The following is a 9277-nucleotide window of genomic DNA, read 5'->3' as shown; positions in this document are numbered from 1 at the left end:
AAGGACAACTTCCACATCAAAGCCCCTAGCCTGCCCAGTGTCAGCACAGAGCAGTTGGTAGTCTCAGTGATACATGCATTAGGCATTTCTATTTCTTATGCCTTCTGCTTTCCTGTCCCTCGGGCCTATACATGATGCCTGACTTTACCTTCTCTATCTCTTCCCTGTAATAAAGGAAATAGATGTCACTAGTGCTGAGAATGAGACTGGCTTTAATCTGCCTTAGCCATGTACTTGCCTAAGATTCCAACCTTTTCTTATTTGCAGCAGCTGTAAGAGGAGAGCCTGACTCTCCTCTGTAGTGGTTTCTCCTGAGGGTCCTGTTATGTATTAAAAGTAGTAGCTGGGCCTGACAAGCCCTTGGCCCAGTCAGGGGTGGGAGCAAGGGAGTTGAGGGTTCTGTCTGATTTGCTCGTGACACAAACCTATAGAAAGAACTTACTTAAACTTGCTCCCATAAGAAACTCCAGTTTAGGGTCGGGGTCACGTTTCTTTTAATTCAGAGACCTCATGTCAAAGCCCAAATGGGTACCTCAGGTGGAAGCTGAGTGCTCTGGTTGTAGTGGGTTAAGAGTGGCTCTCAGATCACCTCCTCATTGAACCTTAGAACCCAGTCAGCTTTTGCAGGTGTCCTGCATAAGTGCCAGGGCTCTGGAGGAACTTGAAAACCTAGATTTAAAGCCAGTATCTTACTCAAAAGGGGAATGTTAGAAGCATTTTCACTAAATAAAAAACAAGGCAAGTATGCCCTTCATTTGCACTGCTATTCAATATCATATTGGAGATGAGAAACTAATCGATGCCATTAGAGGCATAAGAATGGGAAAAGTTATGTTCACATTCATCCCCTGGAATCCTGGACAGGTCACATGCAGGCATGTCAGAATCAGAATCAGTAGGTTGATACAGAGATATTTCCACCACAAATTGCCCTTTAAATGGAAGAAGTCAGTCCTAGACCTTCCAAAAGTCACACAGCTACACACAAAAATCTAGATCAGGAATGACAGCTTCTCAGCAGGTCCCAGTTTACTTCCAGCCCTTGGTTCTCCTCAAAAGAGGCCTAACTTTATATTTTTGGGTTTTTTCCATTTTCCACAATTGGTGTATGCAGAGGCTACCACAGCAGTGACTGCCACTGTTATAGGTAATGAGTAACTTTATATGTGTCCCCTTCTGCACATGAGGCCAACTAGATCCATGGGTTTGACTGTTATTTGGGAAGACTTTTGGGTTGGGAGGGAATGTTGTGAGCATATAGTGACCATTTTTTTTGGTTGGAGTCTCACTCTGTCACCCAGACTGTAGTGCAATGGCCGCTCCCAGCCACCGCAGCCTCGACCGGCTGGGCTCCGACAATCCTTCTGCCTCAACCTTCCAAATAGCTGGAACTACAGGGGTGTGCTACCACGCCTGGCTAATCTTTTAATTTATTGTAGAGATGAGGTCTCGCCAAGTTGCCCAGGTGGGTCTAGAACCCGCGGGCTCAGGCAATCCACTCACCTCAGCCTCCCAAATTGCGGGATTACAGGCTGAGTCACTGAGCCCAGCTAGTGACTTTTTAATCAGAGGTCAGCTGGAGTGGAGCCTCCTTCGTTGGCCATGTCCCTGTGGGTGGGGAGGAGTAAGTGAAAATGGGGGGTGTCCCAGACGCTATGAGCTTTGCAAGGCAGAGACCAGTGGAGTCAATCTCTAGTCCATAGTGCCAGCTTCTCCATCTCCACAGCTCTGAGCCGATCCCCAGCCATCCTGGCTCTAAGGACCTGGCTATGAGGCCAGGGGAAGCATGAGTAAAATGTGCTCCAAGCTAACCCTAGAGTTCCAGATGTACATCATAACTCCTCCCAAGTCATCCTGGTGTCCTCTGGCTTCTCTTTGGCACAAGGCATTATATGAGTGGGGGACACAAAAAAACCTGGAATCTATTTGTTAAAAGTTGTATGTTTATTCTTACATGTTTAACCTTAAGTCACCTTCAGAGGACTCCCCATTTAATGCAATACACCTTTTGAGATGCTTTTTGCACTGCTCAAAACAGATTTTGAACTTGTCAATGTGGTCTGCAGAGAGCTGGGCTGTGGCTGGGCCATGTCAACCCCAGGAAATGCCCAGTTTGGCCAGGGCTCAGAACCAATTGTCCTGGACGACCTGTGCTGCTCAGGGCATGAGTCCTATCTGTGGAGTTGTCCCCACAATGGCTGGCTCTCCCATAACTGTGGCCATAGTGAGGATGCTGGTGTCATCTGCTCAGGTAGGCCTTCAAGCCTTGGGCCTTCCTCTCTTGGATGGGGTTCTCTCGGGAAGTGAGTCCTCATTACCTTCTGAAGTTCTTACTCAAAGCTTTTCCTATGTTTTCTAGTTCCCTGAGGTCTTCTTAGCTCTCTACTGAGAATCAGTGTGAGTTTTGTCAGGCTGCCTATTGAGCAGTCATTTAGGACATTGGGCCAAATGGAAATGATAATCAAGCCTGTATCTACTTACTGAGGCACTGGGAGCAGGAGATCAAATCAGGTGAGGGTGATGTGGAGGCTGCACAGACAGTGGACCAGGGCAGGGATCATTTCATTGGGAAAAGCTGGGAACAAAAGGCCCCTCTTCAGAGTTGAGGTCTTGAGTCCAGGACACAAGGCACATAGGCTAGGAGTACAGATATATGTATGTGCATATCTGGCCCTTGTTTTGGGGTGCTTGAGTTCTTGACCTCAACTCCATCCAGAGACATGCAGTGTCTTGCCTGAACCAAAGTCTGGTTGGAAAGGGTAGTACAACATGGGGCATATCAGGCATAGTCTTGGAACTGCCTGTGGTGGGTCTGGAAGATTACACATTGGATCCTGAGTGGAGCTCACCTCCTAAGACCTGTTGACTCAGTGGGCTGCTCAACCCTCCCAGTTAGAGGGTTAATCACCACATTCAGATAGAGTTAATCACCTTGAAGTTGCAAATAGTGGACAGGATGTGCCTGGATCCCCCCAGAAGGGACATCTTTGTGGGGGTGTGAATGGCAACACCACTCCCTCCATGATGTGGGACAAAGATGGACTGAGTATTTGACTGCTCAGTGCCTACCACATTGGCTCCCATTTTGCCCCTTTTGGTAGTGAATCTGATCTGACCTTCTCTTTCTTACAGCTGCCTGGCCTCTGTCTCCATCCCCAGGTGAGTCCACAATGTCCTTGCATTCTTACTTGAGATGTCAGTACTTTCTCTCCCCTCAGCTTTTCCCCTCACTCTACAGAACTCTGCTTCCTATCTGTGCAGACTCTATAAAGAATATTATTCTCACCCCCAACTCTGCAGCTGGAAATCTCAACAAGGAACTTCTCAACTAGACACGTGGATCCAGAATTTCCTTTTCATCATTGTTTGATACCATCCCAATGTATAACTCTTAAAGTTTCAGAAAAGTGACTACCCATTTCATGAACTTTGGCTCTTTTATATTCAAGGCTGCCATGCCCTTTCTGAAAATTGAGAATGGTACCCTTCAATCTTCTTTTGAAGGAAATGTCATGCAGGCCAGATGTTTCTGTCCCTCACTCCTTGAAATGCCCCAGATTCTGCAGATCTGGGTCACATCTGCATCCAGAGGAGGCAGAGGCCATGCTCATGGGGAAGAGATGGATAATAAATGTTTCTAGTGTTTCCACTTCCCAGTAAGCTTGATTCTTCCCTGGGCAGCTCCCTGACCCCCTAACATTATGCTACAGGTGTCAGAGTATGGGCAATGGTGTCACATGTGCTAGTCAGTCTATTGGGTCAGAGTAAGAAGGGAGGATCAAAGACTTTGCAACTGAGAAGAAATCATTCCTGTCTTAGAGGAATGGAGGCATCTGTGTGGTCTCCTGAAGGACTTTAGTCCATGGGTGACCTCACTGGGCAGGAGACTTAGGCAGACACATGAGGAACAAGTGGCAGAATCCCGAAGGTGAATCATTGTCATGTTCTTTGTGTCATCCTAAAAAAAAGACACTAGAGAAAGCTATCTCTGAATATGTTGACTTTACTGGGAAATAGCAATAAGGATTATAATCTGGAGTGCACAAAATGACACGTCACTAGTACATTCTGTAAGGGAGTGGTGAGGGAGCTTTTATTAGCAAAAAGCAATTTACATTACCTGCTTAAAAACAAGTTCATTGATTCCAGTGGTTCAAAGCCAGAGTTGTCAGTTCACTAGTAAAAATGCCTATACTGAGTAAGTGTTCTTATCTGAATTTTTGCATCCTAAAGAATCTCTAGAAATAAACCTTTCCAAAGTAGAAGTATGAGGGACAAGAAAGGGTTTTTAGGAGGTTCTTGGAAACAGTTCTTTCCTCAGACACTTAAGCATGAGCCTCCCCGCCTTCAGGCCTTCTTGACCCTATTTGTCTAGGTCTGAAAAAGTGATTTCATCCTAGTATCTGCAACTTTCATGCCTGCCAGGTCCAAAGATCCTTTTATTCCTGGGCTCTACCCTTCAGGTGTAATTCTAGCTTTACTCTATGTTGCCATTTACTGAAACATGACCCATCACAACCTCAACAGTACCAACAACAGGTAAATAACACTCACCTATCCCTGGGCTCCCTCTCTCCCTCTAAATAAACTTTGGATTTAAAAATGATTAGATGGGGCTCAAGATGAACCTCTTCCTTGTCTATATCCTTGTGGGTTGTGTGGGAGGAAGGTAAAGTTTCTGCAGACTGAGTCATGGATCTGATGTGGGCTCAGGGAGGGATATGGTGACCTGTCTCCAGTGAGATCCTGCTCCAGGTACCTCAGGACAAGCCTGGAGGGCTAACTAATCCTACTGCAACCTCATTTTTGGGCCCCAGGTCATGAGCCAATGGCCTGGGAAGGGCAGGTGAATGTGCCGGTCCCCAAACATGTCTAGCCAAGGTCTTCCAATCCCTGGCACTTTGACAAAATACAGAGAGGACCATGAGGATGCTACCAAGAGCCTGAATTTGGGGAACCCAGAACTTTCCATCTGTACTGTGGAACTCCAATATTTGTGTGCACACAGTGGGGAGTGGGGCATAAATTCCTGTTACTTTCTCTGGGGCTACAGGTATTCCCTCATAATTTGAACAACCTTTGGGCCTGGCAGAATATGGAGTCACTGCCTCTTTCACTGTGACAAAGATGAACCTCTGACCATATGCAAAGGTGACAGCCTGCTCAGGTGGCCTGGCTACTATTAAGTCCCCTGAGTGGGGACCATGATTTAGATCCTTGACCTCATGAGTCAAGGTGATGGTTGGGGATGGAAGAAGGGTTCTTGTGTCCTCTTTAGGAACTGATTCTGGATTGGCCCTAAGGCTGGTGAATGGAGGCAATCGGTGTCGGGGCCGAGTGGAAGTCTTGTACCGAGGCTCCTGGGGCACCATGTGTGATGGCAATGAACAATGCGAACATGGTCTGCAGACAGCTGAGCTGTGAATGGACCATCTTGGCCCTAGGAAATGCCCTGTTCGGCCAGGGCTCAGGACTGATTGTCTTGGATGATGTGTGCTGCTCGGGACATGAGTCCTACCTGTGGAGCAGTCCCACAATGACTGACTCTCCCGTAACTGTGGCCACAGTGAGGATACTGGTGTCATCTGCTCAGATGGGTTTCCGAGACCATGGGCTTCCTTCTCTTGGGTAGAGATTGCTCGGGAGAAGACTCTCATCGTAGCATGCTGGATTCTTCACTGAAAGCTTTTTCTATATTCCCAGTATCCCTGAGGTCTCTTTATCTCTCTACTGAGAATCAGTTTGGGTTTTGTCATGCTGCCTGTAGAGGTGGTCATTTAGGACAATGGGCCCAAGTAAAATGACAATCAAGCCTGTATCTACTTACTGAGGGAGCAGATGGCCAAAGAGGAAATTGCTGGTCCCCCAGGGTTCTATCTTTCCCCTCCTGAATTGTCCTGGGTGAGGTTGAGGTAGATGCATGCAGACGGGGGTGGTAAGACAGTTGTCAACTCACTGGCATGAGCCCTTCAGAAGGGGTTCTGTTTAGAAGTGGGCTTATCAGCTGAAGCCCCAACATGGAGACTTCCTAATGGTGGCACATGGCTAAGAGTATAGATTTCTTTATGTGTATGTCTGACTGTGTTTTAAGTCATCTGAGTTCTTGAACTCTACTCCCTTTGTAATGCATTGCCTGTGGTTCAAGTCTGGTTGGGAAGCATACCCCACCACCCTCCAACCATGAAGCCCGCCAGTGCCAGCCTTGTGTTTTTGTGTGGTAGGGCTGGAGGATCACATATAGGGTTTTTGCCTAGGACTGGCCTCTTCAGACCTGCTGACTCAATGGGCTGTTCAAAACTTTTTAGATAGATGGTTGGTTTGGGGTCCACTTGGTCACCACACTCAGAGTTGATCACCTTGAAGTTGGAAATGTTTGGCAGTGTGTGCATGGACCCCTCAGAAGGAATACGTTTGTGGGAGAATGGAAGGCAGCACCCCTTTCTCCATGATGGGAAAGAAGGCCAGCCTGAGTGCCTGACCTGCTCAGTGCCTTCCAGCTTTGTCTTCATTTCACAGCTACCATGCAGTGAGTCTGATGTGACCTTCTCTTTCTCACAGCTGTTGGGCCAAATTCTCCACTCCCAAGTGAGTCCCCACTGTCTGTGTGCTTACTTGAGATGTCAGCTCTCTTTCTTCCCTTCTGACTTCTTCCTCAGCACACAGAACCCTACAAATTCTGTTTGCAGACTCTGGAGCACCTTATCCCTCACCCCCACACTCTGCAACTGAGATTCCCAGCAAGGAGCTTCTCAACCAGACCTCAGGATCTGGAAGGCTTCTGCTTTGTCATCCATCACCTAGTTATCATCAGAGTTTGATTCTGTCCAGGGGATAACTCTTTTGGGTTCTGAAAAGTGACCACAAGTTCAATGAGCTTTGGCCATTTTGTATTCAGGGCTACCATGACCTTTCCTGAGAACTGAGGTCGATACCCTCTGATATTCTGTGAAAGGCAATGTCAGTGTGGGTCAGATCTCCATTCCTCCCAGAATCACCCCCAGATTCTGCAGGCTACACCTACATCCAGGGGAGGCAGAGGCTGTGCTTGGAAGACTGAGCAGGATCATAAACACTTCTAGTGCTTCCACTTCCCAGGAAACCTGATTCTCTCCTGGGTGGTCCCTGGTCTTATTATCATTTTCTCTGTAGGTGTCAGAGTGGACCACGGTGTCACATATGCCTGTCATTTCATAGGTGCAGAGGATCCAAGGATTTCCAACTGAGAAGAGGACATCCTTATCTTAGAGTGATGGAGAGACCAGTGTGGTCTCCATCTGGGCCTCAGTCCATGGGTGAGCTCGCTGGGAGTTGGGCTGTCATGTAAGGAGCAAGCAGCAGAATCCAGGAGGAAGTTATTGTCATGAGGCATGCTGGGGCTGGAGCACCTTTTGTTCTTGGCATTTTCCCTTCAAGTCTAATTCTAGCCTATCTCTTCGTTGCTATTTAGACACTGTGTCTACCACAACCACACCTGAAACATCAATAAGTAAGTAATCCTCTCAGCCCTCCTTTGGGTTCACTCTTTTGTTTTTATCTTTTTTTGAATTGGGGCTTCACTCTGTCACCTGGCTGGAGTATACCAGCGTGATAACGGCTCAGTACATTCTCCACCTACTGAGCTCATACAGTCATTCTGTCACAGATTCCACAGTCTCAGGGAGCACAGGCACGCACCACCGTGCCTGGCTAGTTTTTAAATTTTTCTTTAGAAATGTGGTCTCACTATGTTTGCCAGGCCAGTCTCAAACTCCTGGACTCAAGCCATCCTTTCAACTAATCCTCCCAAAGTGCTCAGAATATAGGTGTGAGGCACCATGCCCAAGGAAGGGGTTCACACTATGCCTCTGAATAAACTCTGGGTTTCACAATGAAAAAATGGGGCCCAAATGAGCCTTCCCTTTTTCTATGTCCTCGTGGGGTGAGTGGGAAGGAAGGTGGAGTCTCTGCAGACCAAGTCTTGGGACTTCTGTGGGATTGAGGAGGAAGCTGGTGACCTGTGGGCTCCAGGAACCGCCAAAATCCATGAGCAGTTTATAATCCTTTGGGACCTGGTTCCTGGTGCTCAGTCCATGAGCTGCAGGCCAATGAAGAGTCCATGATTCAGGCCACTACTTCTAGTTGTTTGGTCTAGGTCCTTCCATTCCTGGCACTTTGACAGAGTCCAGAAGTGACCACACAATCATGCAGGTCTCCCCAAGCACCTACACATGAGGAGGTCAAAGCTTTCCATGTGTAACTGTGGAGTTTTATATGGCATGTGCCCAGAGTGGGGAGTAAGTGTAGTGTCCATTCCCATCACCTCCAATGGGTCATGGGTTCATCACCATGACATGTGTATCCCTAGACCTGGGTGGAATAAGGCGTCACTGCTGCTTTTGCTGTGACCAATTTGGACCTCTGACCATAGGCAAAGGGGACACTGCTCAGGTGACTGATTGCTATTAAGTCCCCTGAGTGGGGACCAGGATTTGGATCCTTGACCTCAAGATGGGGATGAATGAAGGGTTCTTGTGTCCTCCTTAGGAACTGATTCTGGATTGGCAGTGAGGCTGGTGAATGGAGGCAGTTGGTGTCAGGGCCGAGTGGAAGTCTTGTACCGAGTCTCCTGGGGCACCGTGTGTGATGACAGCTGGGGCACCAATGATGTGAATGTGGTCTGCAGACAGCTGGGCTGTGACTGGGCCAAGTCGGGCCCAGGAAATACCCGATTTGGCCAGGGCTCAGGACCGATTGTCTTGGATGACGTGCGCTGCTCAGGTACCTGTGGAGTCCTGCCTGTGGAGCTGTCCCCAGAATGGCTGACTCTCCCGTAACTGTGGCCACAGTGAGGATGCTGATGTCATCTGCTCAGGTGGGTTTCCAAGACCTTGAGTTTCCTTCCCTTGGGTAGAGATTGCTCAGCAGAAGGCTCCTCATTGCATGCTGATTTCTTCACTGAAAGGTTTTTCTATATTCCCAGTATCCCCGATGTCTCTTTATCTCTCCACTGAAAATCAGTGTGAGTTTTGTCATGCTGCCTCTTGAGGTGGTCGTTAGGACAAAGGGATCAACCAAAATGACAATCAAGCCTGTATTTGCTTACTGAGGCACTTAGAAGCAGAAGGCCAAAGATCTAATTGCTGTTGCCTCAGATTTCTGTCTTTCCCCTACTGAATGGTCCTGGATGATAGTATGGTGGATGGAGCACAGATGGGCGTGGGAGGGCAGGAATCATCTCGTTGGGATGTGCCCTTGTAAAGGGGTTCTGTTTGGAAGTGGGGTTATCATAGAGGACCCA

The 9277-nt window shown here is 47.9% G+C and overlaps 1 pseudogene; it reads left to right on the top strand.

Annotated features, from left to right (window-relative positions):
- Positions 1 to 2088: 2088 nt before the first annotated feature.
- On the top strand, positions 2089 to 8998 carry LOC103254357 (annotated as a pseudogene).
- The last annotated feature ends 279 nt before the right edge of the window (positions 8999 to 9277 follow it).

Source organism: Carlito syrichta, unplaced genomic scaffold (assembly GCF_000164805.1).
Source record: "Carlito syrichta isolate Samal-C Ts95f unplaced genomic scaffold, Tarsius_syrichta-2.0.1 Scaffold276663, whole genome shotgun sequence".
Classification (NCBI taxonomy): domain Eukaryota; kingdom Metazoa; phylum Chordata; class Mammalia; order Primates; family Tarsiidae; genus Carlito; species Carlito syrichta.
The sequence above is the reverse complement of the archived record's forward strand: the minus strand, read 5'-3'. Positions and strand labels throughout refer to the sequence as shown.